Here is a 27,597-nt window from a genome sequence, read left to right as displayed (position 1 = left end):
ACACACACTGCAAGAGGGACACTGGGCGGCACGGTGGCACAGTGGTTAGCACTGCTGCCTCACAGCGCCGGAGACCCGGGTTCAATTCCCGCCTCAGGCGACTGACTGTGTGGAGTTTGCATGTTCTCCCCGTGTCTGCGTGGGTTTCCTCCGGGTGCTCCGGTTTCCTCCCACAGTCCAAAAGATGTGCAGGTCAGGTAAATTGGCCATGCTAAATTGCCCATAGTGTTAGGTAAGGGGTAGACGTAGGGGTATGAGTGGGTACGCTTCGGCGGGGCGGTGTGGACTTGTTGGTCTGAAGGGCCTGTTTCCACACTGTAAGTAATCTAATCTAATCTAATACTCACAGCAAGTGGGACACACACAAAGAGCAAGAGAGGGACACTCACAAACACAGCAAGGGGGAGACACATGCACACATAGCAAGCGACGGCCATGCACGCATGCGCACAGCAAGATGGACACATACACACACACACACACACACACACACACACACAGTCAAGGGAGGGATACGCGCACACACGGCCAGGGCGGGATATGCACACACTGCTAGGGAGGGTCACACGCAAACACACACACACACGGCGAGGTGGAGACACATGCACACACAGCGATGGAGGGACACGCACATACACACAGTGAGGGGGATACATACAGACACACGGCGAGGGAGGGACACATACAGCGAGGGACGGGGAGACACACACGCAAAGCAAAGGAGGGACACGCAAACACACACACAGTGAGGGGGATACATGCAGACAGACAGCGAGGGAGGGGCACACACACTGCGAGGGACGGGGACACACATGCAAAGCGAAGGAGGGACACACACACACACACACAAACACAGAGCAAGGGAGAGACGCGCACACACAGTGAGGAAGGGACAAACACAGACACTTATTGTGAGGGAAGGACACGCATGCACCGCAAAGGAGGGACAAGCACACACATGTCGAGGGGGAGGGCATGTACACAGAAATTGAGAGGGGGCACACACACACAGCGAGAGAGGGCATACACAGCGAGAAGGGACACACACAGACACGGCAAAGGTGGGACACGTGCACACAGCAAGCTGGTCACACACACACACACACACACAAGGGATGGACACATACACGCAAAGCGAGAAAGTGACACGCACAGATACATACACACACAAACAAACACAGAGCAAGGGAGGGACATGCACACATGGGACAGACACACACACGCAAAGCGAGGGAGGGACACGCACAGATACACACACATAAACATAGAGCAAGGGACAGACGTGTGCACACCCAGCGAGGGAGGGACACAAACACACAGCGAGGGAGCGACATACAAACATACACAGTGAGGGGGTTACCCACAGACACACAGCGAGGGAGTGATACACACACACATGGAGTGAAGGAAGAGACACACACATGTCAAGGGGGAGGGCATGTGGACAGAAATTGAGAGGGGGCACACACACACAGCAAGAGGGGACACACACAGACACAACAAGGGAGGGACACGCGCACACAGCAAGGGGGGACACGCACTCACACACACAAGGGTCGGAAACACAAAGCTAGAGGGGTTCACGCACACACATACACACACAGAAACACAGAGCAAGGGAGGGACGTGCACACACAAACACAAGGGATGGACACACGCGCAAAGCGAGGGAGGGACACGCACACATACACAAACACAGAGCAAGGGATGGAGATGCACACACAAACACAAGGGATGGAAACACACACGCAAAGCGAGGAAGGGACACGCACAGCGAGGGTGCATATGCGCGCACACACACAGACACACAGACACACACACACATACAAACACTCAGAGCGAGGGAGGGACATGCAATCACAGCGAGGGAAGGACATGCACACACAGCAAGGGAGGAACATACAAAAACACACACAACGAGGGAGGGACAAGGCACACACACGGCGAGGGGGAGGGCATGTGTACAGGGATTGAGAGGGGGCACGCACACACAGCGAGAGGGGACATGCACAGACACAGCGAGGGAGGGACACGCACACACAGCGAGGGGGGACCATGCACTCACACAGCGAGGGGAGAAGCGCACACACAGTGAGGGGGATATACACAAAGTGCAATGGAGGGACACACACACACAAAGAGCGAGGGAGTGACACGTGCACACACAGCTAGAGGGACACACACACGCAAAGCAAGAGTGGGACACGCACATACACTGCAAGAGGGACACACATACTCACAACAAGAGGGACATGCGCATGCACAAGCACACACACAGAAACACACACAGCGAGAGAGAGAGAAAGAGACACACACACACAGCGAGAGAGGGACACGCGCACACACAGCCAGGGAGGGACATGGACACACAGCGAGGGAGGGTCACACACAAACACACACTCAGAGCAAGAGAGGGATACGCACACACACGAGGTGGAGACACATGCACACACACACACAGTGAGGGGGATACCCGCAGACACGCAGTGAGGGAGGGACACACACACACACACAGCGACGGGGACATGCACACACACAGCGAGGGAAGGACGCGCGCACGCACACACACACACATACACAGTGAGGGGGATACACGCAGACATACAGCGAGGGAAGGACATGTGCACACACAGTGAGGGGGATACATGCAGATACACAGCGAGGGAAGGACACACACACGCAAATCGAGGGGGGGGACTCAGACAGCAAGGAAGGGACACACACATCGCGAGGAAGGGGCCCGCACACACGAAGCAAGGGGGAGACATGCACACATGCAGCGAGGGAGGGGCACGCACACAGTGAGGGAGGGACACACACACACATACAGCGATGGAGGGACACGGACACACACAGCAAAGGGCGGGCATGCATGCGCACACACACACACAAACAGCGAGGGAAGGACACGCACACACAGTGAGTGGAGGACATGCACACACACAGAGTGAGGGACACACACACAGCGAGTGAGGGACACACACAGACAGCGAGGGAGGGACAAGAACACAAACAGCAAGGGAAGGACGCACACACACAGACACACACACAGCGAGGGAGGGACACGCACACACACAGCAAGAAAGGGATACGCACACACGAGGAAGAGACGTGCACACACACAGCGAGGGAGGGACACGCACAGACACGCAGCGAAGGGACACACATACACAGACACAGTGAGGGAAGGACATGCACACGCAGTGAGGGAGGGGACACGCACATACACAGCGTAGGAGGGACACGCCCACACACAGCGAGGGAGGGACACGCTCACACACAGCGATGGAGGGACACGCCCACACACAGCGAGGGAGGGACACGCCCACACACAGCGAGGGAGGGACACGCTCACACACAGCGACGGAGGGACACGCCCGCACACAGCGAGGGAGGGACACGCTCACACACAGCGACGGAGGGACACGCATACACACATCGCAAGGGGGAGGGAATGTACACACAAATTGAGAGGGAGCACACACATGCAAAGCGAGGGAGGGACACGCACATGTCAACACAGTGAGGGGGATATATGCGACACACAGCGAGGGAGGGATATACACGCAAAGCGAAGGAGGGACATGCAAACACACTGTGAGGGGAATACAGGCAGACACTCAGCGAGCGGGACACACACACACTGTGAGGGAGGGACACACACACACTAAGTTATGGGGACACACACACACAGTGAGGGAGGGACGCGCACATACACACAGTGAGGGGGATACACGCAGACACACAGCGAGGGAGGGACACACACACACTAAGTTATGGGGACACACACACACAGTGAGGGAGGGACGCGCACATACACACAGTGAGGGGGATACACGCAGACACACAGCGAGGGAGGGACACACACACACACAGTGAGGGGGATACACGCAGACTCACAGCGAGGGAGGGACACACACACACACATAGCAAGGGACGGGGACATACACATGCAAAGTGAAGGAGGGGCACACACACACACACACACACACACACACACACACACAGAGCAAGGGAGAGACGTGCACACACAGGAGGAAGGGACAAACACACACACTTATGCTGAGGGGAATACACGCAAACATACAGTGAGGGAGGGACACGCACACACCGCGAAGGAGGGACAAGCACACACATGTCGAGGGGGAGGGCATGTACACAGAAATTGAGAGGGGGCACGAACACACAGCGAGAGGGGACATGCACAGACATGGCGAGGGAGGGACACACGCACACAGGAAGGTGGTCACGCTCACACAGACAAGGGACGGACACACACACACACACACACACACACGAGGAGGGGTATACACAAACACACAGAGCGAGAGAGCGACACGCACATAAACAGCAAGGGAGGGACACGCACACACACAGGGAAGGAGGGACAAGCAGACACACGGCGACGGGGAGGGCATGTGCACAGAAATTGAGAGCGGGCACGCAAACACAGTGAGAGGGGACACGCACAGACATGGCGAGGGAGGGACACACGCACACACAGCAAGGGGGGGACAGGCACTCACACAGCAAGGGGCGATGCAGATAAACAATGATGGGGATATGCACAAAGTGCAAGGGAGGAACACACACACACACTCAAGGAACGGACACACACTCACAGAGCAAGGGAGTGACACGCGCACACACAGCTAGAGGCACACACACACACACACGCACAAAGTAAGGGAGGGACACGCACACATACACACACACACACTGTGGGAGTGACACGCAGTGAGGGAGGGACACACATGCATACACACACACACACAGACACACAGCGCGAGGGAAGGACACTCACATACATTGCAAGAGGGACATACATACTCACAGCAAGAGGGGGACACGTACACACAGCGAGGGAAGAACACGCATATGCGCAAGCACAAAATTACAGACACACAGCGAGAGAGGGGCACGCACACACACAGCCAGTGAGGAACATGGACACACACAAACACACACACACACAGAGCAAGAGAGAGACATGCGCACATACATCGAGGAGGATACACATGCACACACAGCGAGGGAGGGCCACACACACACATGCACAGCAAAAGACACACACACACACACACAGAGCAAGGGGGTAACTCACACATACACAGTGAGGGAAGAACACGCACACACACACAGCAAGGGAGGGACACGCACACACAGACAGCGAGAGTGGGACCACACACACAGAGCAAGGGAGACACATACACACACACACACACGAGGGAGGGAGGGACGCACACACACACATATACACACACACACACACACACACACACACACAGAGTGAGGGGGATACCCGCAGACACACAGTGAGGGAGGGACAATCACACACAGCGAGGGAAGGATGCGCGCGCGCACACACACACACACATACACATACACACAGTGGGGGGATACATGCAAACACACAGCAAGGGAAGGACACACACACGCAAATCAAGGGAGGGGACTCACACAGCAAGGAAGGGACACACATACAGCGAGGGAGGGGCACGCACACATGAAACAAGGGAGGGACACGCACACACGCAGCGAGGGAGGGACATGCACACAGCGAGGGAGGGACACACACACACATACAGCAAGGGAGGGACACGGACACACACAGCAAAGGGGGGTGCATGCATACGCACACACACACAGACACAGCGAGGGAAGGACACGCACACACACAGTGAGGGGAGGACATGCACACACACAGCGAGGGAGGGACATGCACGCACAGAGTGAGGGACACACACATGAGGGAGGGACACACGCACACAGCGAGGGAGGGACACGCACACACAGACACACACACAGTGAGTGAGGGACACACACAGACACACAGCAAAGGGGAACACAGAGACACAGCAAGGGAGGGACATGCACACACACAGCAAGAAAGGGATACGCACACACGAGGAAGAGACACACACACAGCGAGGGAGGGACACAGTGACGGGGTTACATGCAGACACACGGTGAGGGAGGGACACACACAGCGAGGGACAGGGATACACACACGCAAAGCGAAGGAGGGACACACACACACACACACAAACAAACAAACAGAGCAAGGGAGAAACGTGCGCACACAGCGAGGGAGGGACAAACACACACATTTACGGTGAGGGGAATACACGCAGACACAGCGAGGGAGGGACACGCACACACACTGCAAGGGAGGAACATGCACACGCCGCAAAGGAGGGAGAAGCACACACACTTGTCGAGGGGGAGGGCATGTGCACAGAAATTGAGAGGGGGCACACAGACACAGCGAGAGGGGACATGCACAGACATGGCAAGGGTGGGACATGCGCACACAGCAAGCTGGTCACGGACTCATACACACAAGGGACGGTCACACGGACACACAAAGCGAGGGAGGGTCACGCACACATACATGCACACACAGAAACACAGAGAAAGAGAGGGACATGCACGCACACACACACAAACACAAGGGACGGATACACACATGCAAAGCGAAGGAGGGACACGCACGCATACACAAACACAGAGCAAGGGAGGGACATGCATGCACACACACACACACACACACACACACACACACACACACACACACACACAAGGAACGGACACACGCAAAGTGAGGAAGTAACACGCACACATACACACACACACAAGCACAGGGCAAGGGAGGGACATGCACACACACAGCGAGCATGGGATACATACAGCGAGGGAGCGACACGTAAACACACACGCACGCACACACACACACACACACACACAGAGGGAAGAACAGGCACGCACAGCGAGGAAGGGACACACACGCACACAGCGAGCGAGAGACACACTCAGCAAGGGACGGACATGCACAAACACAGAGCGAGGGAGGGACACACACACACACACGCATGCACACACACATACAAACACTCAGAGCGAGGGAGGGACACGCAAACATAGCGAGGGAAGGACATGCACACACAGCAAGGGAGGAACATACACAAACACACACAGCGAGGGAGGGACATGCTCATACACATCAAGAGAGGGGCACACACACACACACACACACACACACACACACATACACACACACACACACACAGCGAGGTGGAGACACATGCACACACAGCGATGGAGGGACACGCACATACACACCGTGAGGGGGATACATACAGACACACGGCGAGGGAGGGACACACACAGCGAGGGACGGGGAGACACACACGCAAAGCAAAGGAGGGACACGCAAACACACACACAGTGAGGGGGATACACGCAGACACACAGCGAGGGAGGGGCACACACACTGCAAGGGACGGGGACACACATGCAAAGCGAAGGAGGGACACACGCACACAAACACAGAGCAAGGGAGAGACGCGCACACACAATGAGAAAGGGACAAACACACACACTTATAGTGAGGGGAATACACGCAGACACATAGTGAGGGAAGGAAAGGCACACATCGCGAAGGAGGGACAAGCACACACATGTCGAGGGGGAGGGCATGTGCACAGAAATTGAGAGGGGGCACGCACACACAGCGAGAGAGGGCACACACAGCGACAGGTGACACACACACAGACACGGCAAGGTTGGGACACGCGCACACAGCAAGCTGGTCACACACACAGACACAAGGGATGGACACATACATGCAAAGGGAGAAAGTGACACACACAGATACATACACACACAAACACAGAGCAAGGGAGGGACATGAGCACATGCACGCAAGGGACAGACACACACACGCAAAGCGAGGGAGGGACACGCACAGATACACACACACAAACACATAAACATAGAGCAAGGGACAGACGTGTGCACACACAGCGAGGGAGGGACACAAACACACACCGAGGGAGCGACATACAAACATACACAGTGAGGGGGTTACCAGCAGACACACAGCGAGGGAGGGATACACACACAAACACACACACATATAGCGAAGGAAGGGACACACACATGACAAGGGGGAGGGCATGTGGACAGAAATTGAGAGGGGGCACACACACACAGCGAGAGGGGACATGCACAGACACGGCAAGGGAGGGACACGCGCACACAGCGAGAGAGGGACACGCACTCACACACACAAGGGTTGGACACACAAAGCGAGAGGGGTTCACGCACATACATACACACACAGAAACACAGAGCAAGGGAGGGACATGCACACACAAACACACGGGATGGACACACGCGCAAAGCAAGGGAGGGACACGCACACATACACAAACACAGAGCAAGGGACGGAGATGCACACATGGGATGGAAACACACACGCAAAGCGAGGAAGGGACACGCACAGCGAGGGAGGCATACGCGCTCACACAGCGAGGGGGGACACACGCGTGCACACACACAGACACACAGACACACACACATACAAACACACACAACGAGGGAGGGACAAGGCACACACGCGGCGAGGGGGAGGGCATGTGTACAGGAATTGAGAGGGGGCACGCACACACAGCGAGAGGGGACATGCACAGACACAGTGAGGGAGGGACACGCACACACAGCGAGGGGAGACCATGCACTCACACAGCGAGGGGAGAAGTGCACACACAGTGAGGGGGATATACACAAAGTGCAATGGAGGGACACACACACACAAAGAGCGAGGGAGTGACACGTGCACACACAGCTAGAGGGACACACACACAAAGCAAGAGTGGGACACGCACATACACTGCAAGAGGGACACACATACTCACAACAAGAGGGACACGCGCATGCACAAGCACACACACAGAAACACACACAGCGAGAGAGGGACACGTACACACACAGCCAGGGAGGGACATGGACACACAGCGAGGGAGGGTCACACACAAACACACACACAGAGCAAGAGAGGGATACGCGTACACACGAGGTGGAGACACATGCACACGCAGCAAGGGAGGGCCACGCACACACACGCACAGCAAGAGGGACACACACCCATACACACACACAGAGCAAGTAGGGGAAACTCACACATACACAGCGAGAGAGGGACACACACACGCACACACACACACACAGAGGAGGACCCGCACACTCACAGCGTGGGAGAGAGACACACTTACACACACAGAGACACACACACACACAGAGGGAGGGACACGCACGTAAACACAGGCCCAGAGCGAGGGAGGGATGCGTACACACGCACGCAGCGAGGGAGGGACACACACGCAGCGAGGGAGGGACACACACGCAGCGAGGGAGGGACACACACATACACAGCAAGGGAGGGATACGCACACACAGGGAAGGAGGGACAAGCAGACATACAGCAAGGGGGAGGGTATGTGCACAGAGATTAAGAGGGACACATGCACACACAGCGAGATAGGACATGCACAGGCACAGCGAGGGAGGGACACACGCACACACAGTGAGGGGGGACATGCACTCACACACCGAGGGGAGATGCACACATACAGTGAGGGGGAAATACACAAAGAGCAAGGGAGGGACACACACACACACACAAGGGAGGGACACACACACAGCAAGGGAGTGACACGTGCACACACAGTGAGTGAGGGACATGCGCACACAGCGAGGGAGGGACATGCACATACACATAGAGCGAGGGAGGGACACACACAATCACAGCAAAAGGAAGGACACGCGCACATACACACAGCGAGGGGGGACATGCATACTCACAGCGAGGGAGGGAGACGCACACAGAGAGTGAGAGAGAGAGACACATACACACAACGCGAGGGAGTGACACACACGCAACCAGCGAGTGAGGGACACACACAAACACATACTGCGAGTGTGTGACATACACACATACAGACACTGAGCAAGGGACACACGCAGCAAGGGAGGGACTTGCTGAGACACGCAGAGAGGGAGGAACAAGCGCACACGCAGAGCGAGGGAGGGACACGCGCACACACAGCGAGGTGGGACACGCGCACACACAGCGAGGGGGACACGCGCACACACAGCGAGGGAGGGACACGCGCACACACAGCGAGGGAGGGACACGCGCACACACAGCGAGAGGGGGGACACGCGCACACACAGCGAGAGGGGGACACGCGCACACACAGCGAGAGGGGGACACGCGCACACACAGCGAGAGGGGGACACACGCACACACAGCGAGAGGGGGACACGCGCACACACAGCGAGAGGGGGGCACGCGCACACACAGCGAGAGGGGGACACGCGCACACACAGCGAGAGGGGGACACGCGCACACACAGCGAGAGGGGGACACGCGCACACACAGCGAGAGGGGGACACGCGCACACACAGCGAGAGGGGGACACGCGCACACACAGCAAGAGGGGGACACGCGCACACACAGCGAGAGGGGACACGCGCAAACACAGCGAGAGGGGGACAGACGCACACACAGCGAGAGGGGGACACGCGCACACACAGCGAGAGGGGGACACGCGCACACACAGCGAGAGGGGGACACGCACACACACAGTGAGAGGGGGACATGCGCACACACAGCAAGGGGGACACATGCACACACAGCAAAGGCGACACGCGCACACACAGCGAGGGAGGGAAACGCGCGCATGCGCGCACACACACACACACACACACACACACACACACACACGCACACACAGCGAGGGAGGGACACGAACACACACGCACAGCAACAGGGACACACACACACAGAGCAAGGGGGGAAACTCACACACACACAGTGATGGAGGGACACGCACACATACAGAAAGCGAGGGTGGGACACACACACACACACACACACACACAAAGCGAAGGAGGGACACACACACACACTCACAGCGAGGGAGGGACACACACAGACACACTCACAGCGAGGGAGGGACACACACACTCACAGCAAGGGAGGGACACACAGACACTCACAGCGAGGGAGGGACACACAGACACACACACACACTCGAGGAAGGGACACACACACACACACACACACACACTGCATGAGGGACACACACATCAAAAGCGACATGCACACATTGAGAGAGGGACACGCGCACACACGCACACACACACACTCACACAGCAAGGGAGGGACACACAGACACATACTGAGTGAGAGATACGCATGCACACACACATTCAGAGCGAGGGGAGGACACCCTCACACACAGCAAGAGTGAGGGGACACACACACACACACAAAGTGAGGGAGGGAGACACGCAGACATACGCACAAACACACACACACATAGTGAGGGAGGGACATGCTCACATACACAGTGAGGGAGGGACACGCACACACAGTGAGGAGAGTTACACACACATAGTGAGGGAAGCGGACATACACACACACACACACGCATACACACAAACACAGAACAATGGAGGGACACGTGCACACACAGTGATGTGTCTCCTCGGACGTGTAATCGTCCAGCTCTCACTCCAGTCTGCTCCCTCATAGGGTCACCGTCTCTGTGACTCCCGGGTACAACTAGGCCTCGATCCTCAGTGCGGATTTATATTCTCCCAGGTGTGAGTCCGCCTCAAGCTCCTGCTCCAAGTTGCTCCCTCACACGGTCCCTCCCTCTGTGACTCGGTGCTGATTTCGAGCCTCCTGCTCTGCTCTTTATCCAAATCCAAGTCCCAGTCGGCCTTGACCCTCACTGCTGATTTATATTCTCCCGCTTTGTGCTGCACTAGTTCAGGTTCTCTCCCCTTGTGACTCCCAGGGCTTCAAAGTTTGTGAGAAGATTTGTAGCACGAGTGCTCGTTGTTATGGTTCTGTTCGCGGAGCTGGGAATTTGTGTTGCAGATGTTTCATCCCCTGTCTAGGTGACATGCTCAGTGCTTGGGAGCCTCCTGTGAAGCGCTTCTGTGATGTTTCCTCTGGCATTTATAGTGATTTGTATCTGTCGCTTCTGATTGTCAGTTCCAGCTGTCCGCTGCAGTGGCCGGTATATTGGGTCCAGGTCGATGTGCTTATTGATTGAATCTGTGGATGAGTGCCATGCCTCCAGGAATATCCAGGCTGTTCTGTGTTTGGCTTGTCCTATAATTGTAGTGTTGTCCCAGTCAAAATCATGTTGCTTGTCATCTGCATGCGTGGCTACTAGGATAGCTGGTCGTGTCGTTTCGTGGCTAGTTGGTGTTCATGGATGCGGATTGTTAGCTGTCTTCCTGTTTGTCCTATGTAGTGTTTTGTGCAGTCCTTGCATGAGATTTTGTACACAACATTGGTTTTGCTCATGCTGGGTATCGGGTCCATAGTCCTGGTGAGTTGTTGTCTGAAAGTGGCTGTTGGTTTGCGTGCTGTTATGAGTCCTAGTGATCGCAGTAGTCTGGCTGTCAGTTCCGAAATGCTCTTGATGTATGGTAGTGTGGCTAGTCCTTTGGGTCGTGGCATGTCTTCATTCCGTTGTCTTTCCCTGAGGCATCTGTGGATGAAATTGCGTGGAGTTTGACCCCACCCCGCAGCTCACCAATAGGATAAACAACACACTGAGAAACCTACAAAAACAAAACGGACAGATAACCAGGTTTGACCTACAGAGAATGAAAACTGAAAGTAACAACACCCCCAGATTCTATGGACTAACAAAAGTGCACAAACCAGACATCCCACTCAGACCCATCGTATCACTACCAGGGACACCATCACACAAACTGGCCAAAGAACTACAGCCGAAACTGAAAAACCTGATCAGCGGATCCAGACACTCTGTACAATCAACACAGGAATTCTTGGACATCATCAGAAATATACACATAGACAAGGTAGAAACTATGGTCTCATTCGATGTAACGGCACTGTTCACCTCTATCGACAAAACCCTAGCCAGAGAAACAATAGCCATTCTGCTGGACAAACAGAACAGCCAACAGGACATTGAACCTATCAATAAAGACGGCATACTTAAACTACTGGACCTGTGCCTCACAACACACTTCACATTCAACAACCAAATATATGAACAAATCAACATCACCCCCATGGGCTCTCCCATCTCTGGACTCATAGCAGAAGCGGTAATGCAAAGGTTAGAACAAACAGTCTTACCACAAATGCAACCCAAACTCTGGGTCAGATATGTGGATGACACCTTTGTAATTATTAAAAAAACAGAAATAGAGAACACACACCGGATCATCAACGCCACACTCACAGGAATCCGATTCACTAGAGAGGAAGAAAAGGACAACCAACTCCCATTCCTAGACGTGATGGTACAGAGAACACCAAACGGAGAATTCACCACAAAGGTATACAGGAAAGCCACACACACAGACCAAGTCCTAAACTACGAAAGCAACCACCCCAACATACACAATAGAAGTTGCATCAAGACACTGTTCACAAGGGCCACAACACGCTGCAGTACACCAGAACTGCAAAAAGAGGAAGAAGAACACCGATACAATGTATTCGCCAAAAACTGATACCCCCACAATTTCATTAGGGATTGTCTGTATGGATTTGCTCGACGACTGTCCTCTTATATTGATGAGGTCAGTGCAGATGATGTGGTTTATATGGAGTTCATTAAGGTCTTTGACGAGGTCCCACATGGAAGGCTGGTCCAAAAGGAAAGATCCCATGGGATCCAAGGTAAGTTGGTAAATTGGCTCCACAATTGGTGGAGGGTTGGTTTTGTGATTGAAAGCCTTTGCCCAGCGGGTGTACCACAGGGATCTGTGCAGGTGCCATTGCTGTTCATTATGGACATTAATCACTCAGATGTGAAAGCAAAAAGTAACATTAGTAGGTTTGCAGATAACATGAAAGGTGAGGGTGTTGTCCACAGTGAGGGGGATGGACTCAGGCTGCAGTCTGACATCGATCAGATGATAAACTGAGCAGAGTAATGGCAGACAGAGTTTACTTCTGATCACTGTGAGGTAATGCACTGTGGCAAGTCTAATAAATGAATGATATACATCATGAATGGTCGGTCCTCCTGGAGTACTGAGGAACACAGGGACCTTGGTGGGCAAGTCCCTGGATGTCTGAAGGTGTCAGCACAGGTAGACGGGCTGGGGAATACACCTGAACTGGGAGCAGGAGGGGGACCCACATCCTGGTGGGGAGCGTTGCTGGAGCTGCTTGAGAGGATTTAAACTCGTCTGGCAGGGCTGTGTGACCCCAAAGAGTCATAAGGCCAGAAAGAAAGTTGAAGCTGGTACAAATGTTCAAGAGAACAATATAAGTAGACAAGGCAGGCAAGAACACAGCAGACAATTGGGGAAAACTGGTGGATTAAACTGCAGTTATTTCTATGCAAAGGGCCAGACAGATAAGGCAGATGAACCCAGAGCATGGATGGGAACATGGGATTGGGATCCCATAGATATTACAGAAACACAGCTGAGGGAGCAACGGGAGCAGTAGCTCAATGTTCCGGAGACAGATACTACAGGAAGGATAGAACAGGAGGCAAAACAGGAGGAGAGCTGGTGCGTTTGATTGGGGGAAACATCCCAGCAGTACCTAGAGGGAGGATTCATGTAGGATCGCCCAGTTAAACGATATTAGTAGAACTGAGAAATAAAAATTGGTCATTAGTTTTCTACGGTCGGACTACAGTGATAGGCAATGGGAGATGAAGGAGCAAATATGTCAGGAGATTTCAGATATCTCTTAGAATAATAGGGTTGTAATGATAGGGGATCTTAACCGTTCCAAACCTGGACTGGGATTGCTACTAAGTTAAGCATTTGGATAGAAGGGATTTGTTAAGTGTGTTCTGAAAACTCCCAACTGGAGAATGGGGCTAAACCTGACCTCCCCTTGGGAAACAAGGTCGGGAACGGGACTGAGGTGTTAGTGGGGGAGCACTTTGGAAATTTACCACAATTGTATTAGTTTGAAAATAGTGATGGAAAAGGACAGGCCTGGTCCACAAGTTAAAGTTATTCAGTGGAGCAAGATAGCATTCGACATGAATTTTTAAAGTAGATTTGGGGAGGCTATTTGCAGATAAAGGGAAGTCTGGCAAGTAGGAATATTTTAAAACCGAGATAAAAGGAGTGTTCAGCGCCAGCGTGTTCCTGTTAGTGTGCAGCTCAATGCTGACTGAATTAGGAAACACTGGCTGAGTTTCGAGGCTGTGGTCAAGAAAAAAGGGGTCACATGTCTGATATAACTGGCTGACTCAAGGGAATCCCTTCAGGAGCATCCGGGCTGTAGGAATACACTTAGGATGGAAATCAGGAATGTAAAAAGGGGACACGAGATCGCTTTGTCAGAGAAAGTTAAGGAGAATCCAAAGAGACTCTACAAGTGTATTAAGAGCAAAAGAAGAGCTCGGGACAAACCGGTCTCCTTAATGATCAATGAAGGCAACGATGTGTGAAACTACAAGATCCAAAACAAATATTTCACTTTGGAACTTACTGTGGATAAAGACTGGGGCGCTCAGGGAACTAAAGAGTGTTTGTCCTGACCACTATTGGAATACTGTGTGCAATTCTGATCTCAATGCCATCGGAAGGATGTCGTGGAACATGAAAGGGTTCAGAAGAAATGAACAAGGATGCTGTCAGGGTTAGAGCGACAAGGAAAAGCCTGAATAAGCTGGGGCAGTTTTCATTTGAACATGGGAGGCTGAGGGGTTACCTGATAAAGGTGTTTAAAATCATGGTGGTCATCGATAGGGTCAATAGACAAGGTCTTTTCCACAGGGCTGGGGGATTCCAAACCGACAGGGCATAGCTTTACAGTGCGAGGGAAACTTTTCAAAGGGACCTAAAGGACAACTGGTTCCGGCAGAGTCTATGGAATAAGAGGAAATAGTGGAGGGTGATAGAAATACATTTAAAAGGCATGTGGATGGGTGTATGAACAGGAAGGGAACGTTCTGGCAAAAGTGACTGGACACGTCATCCAGGAGTTGTTCCAAAGTTGTTTCCGTGCTATACATCTCTGTGACTGAAGGTCTTGGAATGAGTCCACATTATCGAAGAGGAGATGCTGGAAGTTTTAAAACACAAAGGTGGATAAATCCCCAGGCCCTGATCAAATGTATCTCAGGACATTGTGGAAAGCTGGCGAAGAAATTGTAGGGCCCCTAGCAGAGATATCTGTACCATGTGTGATAGGCTGTTGGACTGGAAGGTGGCATTGTGGACAGTGAAGAAGGTTTTCTGAGATTACAAAGGGATCCTGATGAAATGTGTGAACGGCTGAAAAACTGTAGATGGAGTTCAATCTGAATAAATGCGAGGTAATGTATTTGGAACAACAAACACGGGCAGGACTTATACAATTAATGGCAAGACCTTCTGTAGTGTTGTAGAACAGAGGGACCCTGGGGTTCAGAAACATAATTCTTTGAAGTTTGCAACATGGAGAGACAGGATAGTTTTTTTAAAAAGGTGCTTGCCTCACTTGCTTTCATTGCTCAGTCCTTTGGATATAGGAGTTGGGAAGTCGCATTGAGATTATACAGGCCATTGGTGAGTCCTCTTCTGGAAGACTGTGTCCAATTCTGGCAGCCCAGTTATAGGAAGGATATTACTAAGCTGGAAAGGGTTGGGAGGAGATTTACTGGGATGTGGCTGGGTACGAAAGGCTTCAGTATAAAGAAAGGTTGAATAGGTTGGTATTCATTGAAACCTGAATATTAACAGATGACCTCATAGAAGTTTAGATAGAGTTTAGATCGAGTTAATGGGAGTTGTCTTTTCTCGTGGACAGGGGAGTTTCAAGACTAGGAGCTACATTTTTAAGTGTAAGAGGAGAGACATTTAAAAAAAGACATGAGGGGCACATTGTTACGCAGAGAGTGGGTTGTGTGTGGAATGAACTTCCCGAGGAAGGGGTGAACTTGGGGGCAATTACAATGTTTAAAAGACATTTGGATTAGTACAGGAATAGGAAAGGTTTGAAGGGATATGATCCAGGAACAGGCAGGTGGGACGAGATCAGTTTTAGAGTATGGTTAGCGTTAACCAAGCAGTGCGGTATGACTCTCTGACTATGATTATCATGATGTGTCATTAATTAAGAAAGGCTGCAAGAGGAAGCCAGGGAACTACAGACTGATGAGCCAGACATCAGGGTGGGTCAGTTATTGGAGGTCATTCTGAGAGGTAGGACTTACATGCATTTGGAAAGACAAGGACTGATTACGGCAACCAGCACGGTTTTGTGCGTGGGAAAACATGTCTCACAAACTTCACTGGAGTTTGCTCAAGATGTGTCCAAAAAGATGGATGAAGGCAGAGCAACAGACGCTGTTTCTGTCTTCAGCAACCCCTTGGTCAGGGTGTAGCATGATACGTTGGTTAGTAAGGGTAGATCACAAAAGATCAGAGAGAGCTAGACAAACTGGATACAAAATGGGATGACAGTGGGAAACAGAGGGTGGTGGGAGAGGGTTGTTGTTCAGACTGGAGGCCTCTGACCAGCACTATGCTGTAAGGATTGGTGCTGGGACGACTGTTGTGCACCACTTACATAAACAATTTGAGTGAAAATTTAGGAGCCCCTGTTATTATGTTTATGGATACCAAGATTAGTGGAAGAGTGGGCAGGGAATATAGTTATTGAAGGGATGTTAATCAACTGGGCCAGTGGGCCATGGAATGAAAGATGGAGTTTAATTCAGGTGTTAAATTTAGTTCAGACAAACCAGGGAAGACTATTACAGTTAATGGTAGGGCTCTGGGCAGTGTTGTCGAACAGAGAGAGACCAAGGAGTGCAGTTACATTGTTCCTTGGAAGTGGCATTAGTGGTGGACAGGGTGGGGAAAGCAGCATTTGGGACACTTGCCATCAGTGGCCAGACCGTTGAGTACATAAGTTGGAGATATTTGTAACATTGTCGTCAATATTTCTCCTGGGCAGAGGAGGCCACGGGATGACGTTATCAAGGTTTATGAAACCCTGTAGGGCCGAAGTAAGGTGAATAGCCAAGGGTAGGTGAGTCAAAAGCTAGAGACATAAAAGTGAGGTGACAGAGCAAGGATTTAAAGAGGGAGCTGAGAGGCAACATTATCCACAGAGGGTGGTGCATAGACAGAATGGACTGCCAGAGGAAATGGTAAAAACAAGTACAATTACAACATGGAAAAGACACTCGGACAGGTACATGGAAAGGAGAAGGTTTGAAGGGATATGAGCCAAACACAGGCAAACGTGACTCATTCCATTTAGGAAACCTCGGCCGAAGAGTCATACCACACAGAAACAGACCCGATGTCTCCAGTTATTGGAGGAGCAGCCTATCGAGACAAGGCATGTTGTAGAGACTGAAGCATGTTACAGCGATACGGATAGTCATCTAGACTGGAGGTTTCAAATATGTGAAATAACTGGTGAGAGGGGAGGAGATGACAGAGATAGGAACTGTTATAGGAGTTAGAATGATTGAAGACACTGGTCCACAAGATGAGCCATAGATACAATGTTGGAGAGGGAATAGGGAACAGAAAGATCCCAGGCAGCATTACTACCCTCTCATTGCAGGCCTGCATTCCCCTCTGTTATCCTGGTGCTCACTAAGACAGCAAACGCTTGGATTGAAAACTGGGAACTCCCGATGCTGTCTCAGTACAACAAAACTTAAAGTAGGGGTGGTGATTGACCCTGAGGTGTGTCTGTACTGTGCTCCCCCTCCAGCACTATGTCTATGTCATGTCCTGTTAGGTGATGTTTGGAGCCCTCTCATTGCTCTCTGCTCTGTGTACTGTGAGTGATCTTACCTGGCGGCAGGATTTATTAAAGGCTCCCGACCTCCCTGACCTTTGTCTCTCTGGCTGACCAATCTTCCTCCCAACCAGCAGTTGGCAAGTCTATTGAGTCAGGAATTCCCTGAGTACCTGTAGAGGACACAGAAATAAGCAGAAATTAGACTGATGCTGTGAGGATGACAGATGTAGAATGGCACTGAGCCCACAGAGATCTGGAAAATCCCAGTCTCCACCCCTGGCCTGTACTGCCTCATCTCTCTGTAGTGGAGAATTCTGTTGGCTCAGGATCTGGAGTAGCTGCAAGAGTGAGAGACGCTGACAGAGGCAGCAATTAGACCCACACAGTGAGGGATACCACATGGAGAGATACTGAGTGATATCACCAGAGTGCAGGATCAAATAATTGTGCGGGAAGAAAGGGTTTTGATTCATGTTGCACTGGGATGCGCAACCTGTGAGCAGACGAAGTGATGGCCTAGTGGCATTATTGTGAGGCAATTTATCCAGAAACTCAGCAAGTGTTCTCTGGACACAGGTTCAAATCCCACCATTGCAAATGATTGAATGTGAATTAAATGCTTCAAAAACGATGTAATTAAAAACCTGTAAGTGAATATTAAACAATTGCTGATGTTAAGAAAAATCCATCGGGTGCATTCCTGTCTTTAGTGAAGTAATCTAAGATGGGTCTGGGATATCACAGGTATTACAGAAACAACAGCCGAGGGAGGGACAGGACAGGCAGCTCAATGTTCCAAGGGACAGATGCTGCAGGAAGGACAGAAGGGGAGCTGAGAGAGGAGGAGAGCTGCTGGTTCTGATGGGGTGAAACATCACAGCAGGACTGAGAGAGGATATTCCTGCAGGATCGCCCAGTGAAGCTGTGTTCGTGGAATTAATCAATAACAATGGGTCTTCCCTTTCCCCTGATTGTTCTACAGACCCCGATAACCCCGCCCTCCTGCACCTAGACCTTCTCAAGATGGCGGCCCTGAGGCCCGTGCTCCCTCTCCCCTCAAACAAATGGCGGCCGTGACTCTGGGCCGCTTCCCTGATCAGAGACTGCCAGAGCCTGGTGGGTCTTCTACGAGTTTCTTTTTAACCTTTATCCAGGACTTGTGAATTCTCTCCACTTTTCTCCCAGCGAGGCTCCCACACACCGGCTCTGAGCCCCGCTTTCTGGAGCCGATCGCAGCCACTGCCGGAGAAATCAGCTCCGTGTTGCTCTCTCTCTCTCTGTCCTGACCAATGTGACACTGCGCATGCTCTGCATTGAAACAAAACTGCGCGTGCGTCTGAGATCATCGGTGAGTTTGTAGAGAATATTCATATCTGCACAGGCTCATGGGTGAAATATTAGTCATTAACAATTGCTTTGTCGAGTTTAGTCATAGAGATTTCTAGCATGTGAACAGGTTGTTCGGTCCAACTCAACCATACCGGCTAGGTATGTAAATTAGCAATCGTTCTGAGAGTTTGAAAAGAAGTTTCTTACTTGAGTTATGCAAATCGATTGGAAATATGTACGTTATCAGATTTACATCTCAACTATTTCTTAAAATCTCACATTGATTTGTGAGAGAGGTTTAATACTTCACTATGTGGTGGGAACGATCAATCCTGCAAAATAGTTTGCTCTCTGACCAATCCTGAAGCGTTCACTGCTGGAGAATGCTTTGGCCCCGCTCCTCACTCACTCTGGTTGGAGGACCAAGCCACTGCTCGGTCCTCCAGTTCCTCTCCTTCCTCCCAATTGCAGAGTTGATTCATGAGTGACTCAGCAGGCTAAGCGACAAGGGAATTTAGAGTCGATGCCTTGTGTTTTCGGTGAAAATATCCCAAATCTTGGACCGAGAGGCTTGAGTTCAATTCATAGCTTGTGCAGGTGTGTGTAATAAAAACTTTGAACAGGTTCATTCGGAAAAATAAGGGAAGTCCGGAACAGAGTTAAAAAACATAGAAAATGTGGTGGGGCTCTCAATGCCCAGAAGATTTTAACCTTTACCAAGTGTTTCAGGACCCCAGTGGGTCCTAGTACAGACTGTTGCACTCCTAGTGCACAGCCAGGTACCACGGTTGTGGGGAAAAGTGTCGTGGTGGGAGACAGGTGCTTTCCTGGAACGCGCTCGGTTTTGGAGGTGAAATAGGTGAGAAGGAGTAGGGATTTTTATGGAGGTACCAGTTCCCCTCCTGTAACAGCATCTTATTATTGCCCTGGCTTTGCCTCGTACATGTTTAGTAGAGATCAGTGACGTTTCGTAAGCCCACAATACAACATTCATCACTGTTTAAGACAGTAGAAATCTCTTGTAGCATTTTCGTCACAGAACAATACAGCGCAGAACAGGCCCTTTGGCCCTTCATGTTGGGCCGACCTGTGAACTATTCTCAGCTAGTCACCCTACCCTATCCCAAAATCACCCATGTGCTTATCTAAAGGATTGTTTAAACCTTTCTAATGTGGCTGAGTTAACTACATTAGCAGGTAGCACATTCTACGCCCTAACCACTCTGAGTGAAGAATCTGCCTCTGACATCTGTCTTAAATCCAACACACCTCAATTTGTAGTTATACCCCCTCGAACACACTGATGTCATCATCCGAGGAAAAAGACTTTCACTGTCGAACCTATCTAATCCTCTGATCATCTTGTAAGTCTCTGGCAAATCCCCTCTTAGCCGCCGCCTTGCCCCTGAGAACAGGTTCAAGTCTCTTAACATTTCCTCAAAAGACCTTCCCTCCAGACCAGGCAACATCCTGGTAAATCTCTTCTGCACCTTTTCCAATGCTTCCCCATCCTTCCCGAATTATGGGCACCAGAACTGCACACAATATTCCAAGTATGGTCGCACCAACATTTTGTATAGTTGCAGCATGAAATTGCAGCTCTGGAACTCAATCCCTCAACGAATGAAACCTAATACACTGCATGCTGCCTTAACAGTAATATCCACCTGGGTGACAACTTTCAGGAACCTATGTACATGGACTCCAACATCCCTCTTCACACCCACATCACCAAGAATCTTTCCATTGACCCAGTACTCTGCCATCCTGTTATTCTTCCTAAACTGCATCACCTCACATTTAGCTGCATTGAACTCCATTTGCCACCTCTCAGCCCAATTCTGCAGTTTATCCAAGTCCGCCTGAGTACCTGTAAAATTCTTCCACACTGTCCACTTCTCCACCGACTTTAGTGTCATCTGCAAATTTACTAATCAATCCACCAATGCCTATGTCTAAGTAATTTATAAAAATGACAAACAGCAGTGGTCCCAAAACAGGTCCTTGTAGCACACCACTAGTAACCAGACTCCAGGTTGAATATTTTCCATCAACCACCATTCGCTGTCTTCTTTCAGAAAGCCAGTTTCTAATCCAAACTGCTAAATCACCCTCAATTCCATGTCTCTGCATTTTCTCCAACAACCTACCACGTGGAACCTTATGAAAGGCTTTATTGAAGTCCATGTATACCACGTCAACTGCCTTACCCTTATCTACATGCTTGGCTGCCTTCTCAAAAAACTCAGGTTTGTGAGACATGTCCTGCCCTTGACGAAACCATGTTGACTATCTGAAATCAAATTGGTATTCGCTAGATGATTATAAATCTTATCTCTTATAATCCTTTCCAAAACCTTTCCAACAACAGAAGTAAGGTACGCTGGTCTATAATTACCTGGATCCTCTCCACTGCCCTTCTTGATCAAGGGCACAACATTTGCAATCCTCCAGTCCTCTGGTACCAAACCCAGAGACAGTGATGACTCAAGTATCAAAGCCAAAGGCTTTGCCATCTCCTCCCTAGCTTCCCAGAGAATCCACGGATAAATCCCATCCAGCCCAGGGGACTTGTCTACTTTCACTCCTTCTGGAATTGATAACACCTGTTCGTAACTAACCTCGATCCTTTCTAGTCTAATATCTCGTACCACATTCTTCTCCTCTATAATATTCTCCTTTTCCTGAGTGAAAACCAATGAGAAATGTTCGTTTAGCACCTCTCCGATCTCCACAGGGTCCACACTCAACTTCCCACTTCTGACTTTGACTGGCTCTCTTCCTACCCTATGCTTTTGTTCCACACATAACTATAGAAAGCTTTAGGATTCTCCTTTATTCTATTCACTAAAGACTGCTTGTGTGCTCTCTTTGCTATTCTTAACTCTCTCATTAATTCCTTTCTAGCTGATCTGTAACACTCCATCGCCTCATCTGTACCATCTTGCCTCATCAACACATAATCCTCCTTCTTCTTCTTTACAAGAGATCCAATTTCTGTCGTAAACCACGATTCCCTTACCTTATCACTTCCTTCCTGCCTGACAGGAACATATCTGTCAAGGACACACAATATCTGCTCCTTACACCAGCTCCACATTTCAATAGTCTGCACCCCCTGCCTTTTGTTACCCCATCCTATGCATCCTAATTCTTGCTGAATCACATTCTAATTGCCCCTCCCCCATCGATAATTCTTCACCTGTGGCATGTATCTATCCCTTTTCATCGCTAAACTAAACATAACTGAATTATGATCACTCTCTCCAAAGTGCTCACCTACAACTAAATCAAACACTTACTCTGGTTCATTACCAAGCACCACATCCAGTGTGGCCTCCCCTCTTGTCCGCCCTTCGACATACTGTGTCAGGAAACCCTCCTGTACACATTGGACAAAAACTGATCCATCCGACGTACAAGAGTTCTACCAGTTCCAGTCAATGTTGGGGAAGTTAAAGTCCCCCATAATGACCACCCTATTCCTTTCATTCCTACCCAGAATAATTTTGCTAATCCTCTCTTGCACCTCCCTGGAACTCTGCGGAGGCCTTTAAAAAAAGCTCTAAGCAGTGTGACCTCTCCTCTACTCCATTGCGGTGCTTCAAACTCCATGAGGTAGCCATACTGTCCATGACAGACAGACTCAGTCTGGAACCTCCTCTGTCCTTAAGACCTTATGCACTGCCTGCGCTCCTCCATTTTTCTTTTGCACGTTCCCTTTCCAACCCACCCCCCTGCATCACTCCACAATTGGAGCTGTCACGGGCAGAAGTCTGTGGAGTAGCCTCCCTAACTTTCTCTATTCTCCTTTTAAGATGTATTTTAAAATCATTCTCCTTAATCAATGTTTTGATCATTCATGAAGCACCTTAGGAGATTTACCATTGTGAAAGATTCCATACAATGCAAGTTAGTTGTTGTTATTGCTGTACATTAGGAGAAACAGGAATGATGCATTCAAAATTCTAAGAAGAAAGTCACTGACAGGTTAGTGTGCAGGCCACCAAATAATAACATCACTTTGGGATGGGCAATAAACAAAGAAATAACTATTGCCTGTAAAAATGGCATGTCTATTACCATGGGTGATTTTAATCTACATGTAGATTGGTTGAACCAACTCAGTCAGGGTAGCCTTGAGTTTATTATGTGTATTCATGATAGTTTTTTTGAACAGTATGACATGGAACTGACAAGGGAGCAATCTATCCAACATCTGGCCCCTGTGCAATGAGACAGGAATAATTAATGACCTCAGGGTTAGGGATCCTCTTGGAAGAAGTGATCACTGTATGGTTGAATTTAGAATACATATCGAGAGTGTGAAAATAAAATCTAATATATGGGTCCTTTGTTTCAATACAGGGAACTACAATAGAATGAGGGAGAACCTGGATAAAGTAGACCAGAAACAAAGATTTTATGGGACAGTTGATGAGCAGTGGAAGATTTTCAAAGACACTTTACAAAGTGCTCAGCAAAGGTATATTCCAGTGAAAAGGATGGACTGTCAGAAGAGGCATACTCTGCAATGGATATCTAAGGAAGACGATCAAATTGAAAGAGAAGGCATGCAAAGTGGCCAAAAACAGTATGAAACGAGAACTGGGAAAACTTTAAAGGTCAACAGAAAGCCACAGAAGAGCTATAAAGAAAAGTAAGATAGAACATGAGAAAAATAAATGAGCACAGACTATAAAGACAGATAGCAAAATTTTATATTGAACAAGAAAAGAGTGGCTAAAGTAAGTGTTGGTCCTTTGGAAAATGAGAAGGAGCATTAAGTTATGAGATATCACAGTGGAGAATACTAATATCTTGCCAATAGTTAGCAACGAGACAAAGGTAGATGAGGATTTGGAAACTATCATTATTACGGAACAGCTAGTGTTGGACTGTTGGAGGTAATTGAGCTAATGACAGCAAAGTCTTCTGACCCTGATGGAATGCATCCGAGGGTATGAAAAGAGATGCCAGAGAAATAGCAAATGCACTGGCAGTAATTTTCAAAAATTCACTGGACACTGTGGCAGTCCCAGCAGATTGTAAAGCAGCAAAAGTGACGCCACTGTTTTAAAAAGGAGGTGGAAAAAAGATGGGGAATTACCCAACAGTTACCTTATTCTCTGTAGTGGGAAAGATGCTTGGGTCTATAATCAAGGAAGAAATAGCAGGGAATCTCGATAGAAATTGTCCCATTGGGCCGACACAGCATGGGTTCATGAAGGATTTTGAGTGGGAGCAGCGGCTGAGTAAAAACGAACCCGGAAGACTACAGCTAAGATAAGACAGTTTGTTTTAAAATTACTTACCTGTAGTGGGTAGCGGTGTTTTTTTTTCTCTTTCTTCACAGAAAGAGCGGGAGCAGCAGGGGAAGTGACGTCTACCAGAAGGGCAGCCGGGAAGGAAACCAGTGAGTATATAAATCAGGAAGGCGGCCAAACCCGAGATTCTACACAGGGTTTTTTTAAAGGTAAGGATTTCCTATTTCTTTACCAGTGACTGGTTAAACATTTACTTTGTTTTAGGTATCAGAAAGTATTCTCTCACTCAAACTTGTACAAAGTAACTAAGTAATTAATTAACTAAGCAGAGATGGCTGGGCAGGTGATGTGCTGGAGCTGTATGATGTGGGAGCTGGCTGATCCCATTGGGAATGGCAGTGACCACATCTGCAGCAAGTGTTAGTTGCTGGAAGAACTCCGGATCAGAGTTGATGATCTGGAATCTGAGCTTCAAACACTGCGGCACATCCGGGAGGGGGAGAGTTACCTGGATGCTTTGTTTCAGGAGGCAGTCACACCTGGGAGATTAAGTAATTCACATTCAGCTAGTGATCAGGCTCATCAGAGTGTGACTGTAAGTGAGGCAGGTAGGGGGGACCTGAGTTCAGGAGTGGAGGAGCCTCAGCCCTTGACCTTGTCCAACAGGTATGAGATTCTTACTCCCTGTTCAGATGAGGAAAAGGGCTGTGGACAGGATGAGCCAGCTGACCACGGCACCATGGTGCAGAAGGCCATTCAAGAGGGGGAAGTTAATAGACAAGTAGTGGTTATAGGGGATTCTATAATTAGGGGGACAGATAGTATCCTTTGCAAGCCGGATCGGGAGTCTCGCATGGTGTGTTGCCTGCCCAGTGCCAGGGTGCGGGACATCTCTGACCGGCTTGAAAGGATATTGGAGCAGGAGGGGGAGGATCCAGTTGTTGTGCTCCACGTTGGTACTAACAACATAGGCAAGACTAGGGTGGAGGACCTGTTTGGGGATTACGAAGCACGAGGTAGGAAATTGAAGCACAGGTTCTCAAGGGCCATAATCTCCAGATTACTGCCCGAGCCACGTGCCAATTGGCATGGAGACAAGAAAATTAGGCAAGTGAACACGTGGCTAAGGGATTGGTGTGGGAAAGAGGGATTCCACTTCATGGGGCATTGGCATCAGTTTTGGAACAGGGGGGATCTGTACCATTGGGACGGTCTCCACCTGAACCGATCAGGTACCAATGTTCTAGCGAAGAGGCTAAATAGGGTTGTCAGTCGGACTTTAAAATTCTGAGTTGGGGGGAAGGGAAAGTGAAAGCGACAGGGAGTATGGCGTTAAATGGAAAGATGAGCAGCAGGATAGCATGTGTCCAGGCGGATTTAAAATTGAGGCAGACTGGGAATGCAGAAAAAAAGCAAGAATAACTTAGGACATCATATGACATCCAATATCTCTAATGATAAGACAGTTAGCATTAAGGCACTTTACCTGAATGCTCGTAGCATTCATAACAAAGCTGATGAACTAATGGCACAGATCATAGTGAATGATTATGATGTGGTAGGCATCACAGAGACTTGGTTATAGGGGGGGGTCAGGACTGGCAGTTAAACCTCTAAGGATTTTCAACTTATCGAAAAGACAGGGAGGTTGGCAGAGGGGGTGGGGTTGCCTTTTAGTTAAGAACAAAATTAAATCTATGGCACTGAATGACATAGCGTCAGATGATGTGGTGTCTGTGTGGATAGAATTGAGGAACCACAAAGGCAAAAAAAAACATAATTGGAGTTGTGTACAGACCTCCTCACAGTGGTCAGGACCAGGGGCGCAACATGTACCGGGAAATAGAGAAGGCATGTCAGAAAGGCAAGGTTACATTGATCATGGGAGACTTCAATATGCAGGTGGACTGGGTAAATAATGTTGCCAGTGGATCCAAAGAAAGGGAATTCATGGAATGCTTACAGGATGGCTTTTTGGAACAGCTTCTCATGGAGGCCACAAGGGAGCAGGCTATTCTGGACCGAGTGCTATGCAATGAACCGGACTTTATAAAAGATCTTAAAGTAAGGGAACGTTTAGGAAGCAGTTTGAAAGAGAGAAGGCAAAATCGGATGTAATGGTGTTACAGTTAAATAAAGGTAATTATGTGGGCATGAGAGAGGGACTGACAAAAATAGACTGGAAGCAGAGGCTAGCGGGGAAGACAGTAGAGCAAAAATAGCAGGAGTTTGTGGTTATAATTGAGGACACTGTACAGAGGTTCATCCCCAAGAAAAGAAAGATTATCCATGGAGGGATTAGACAGCCATGGCTGACAAAGGAAGTCAGGAAATAGTATGAAAGAAAAAGAGAAATCCTATAAAGTGGCCAAGAGCAGTGGAAAATCAGAAGATTGGGAAGGCTACAAAAACAAACAGAGGATAACAAAG

The sequence above is a fragment of the Chiloscyllium punctatum genome, chromosome 16, assembly GCF_047496795.1.
Source record: "Chiloscyllium punctatum isolate Juve2018m chromosome 16, sChiPun1.3, whole genome shotgun sequence".
In the NCBI taxonomy this organism is placed as follows: Eukaryota; Metazoa; Chordata; class Chondrichthyes; order Orectolobiformes; family Hemiscylliidae; genus Chiloscyllium; species Chiloscyllium punctatum.
The sequence above is the reverse complement of the archived record's forward strand: the minus strand, read 5'-3'. Positions refer to the sequence as shown.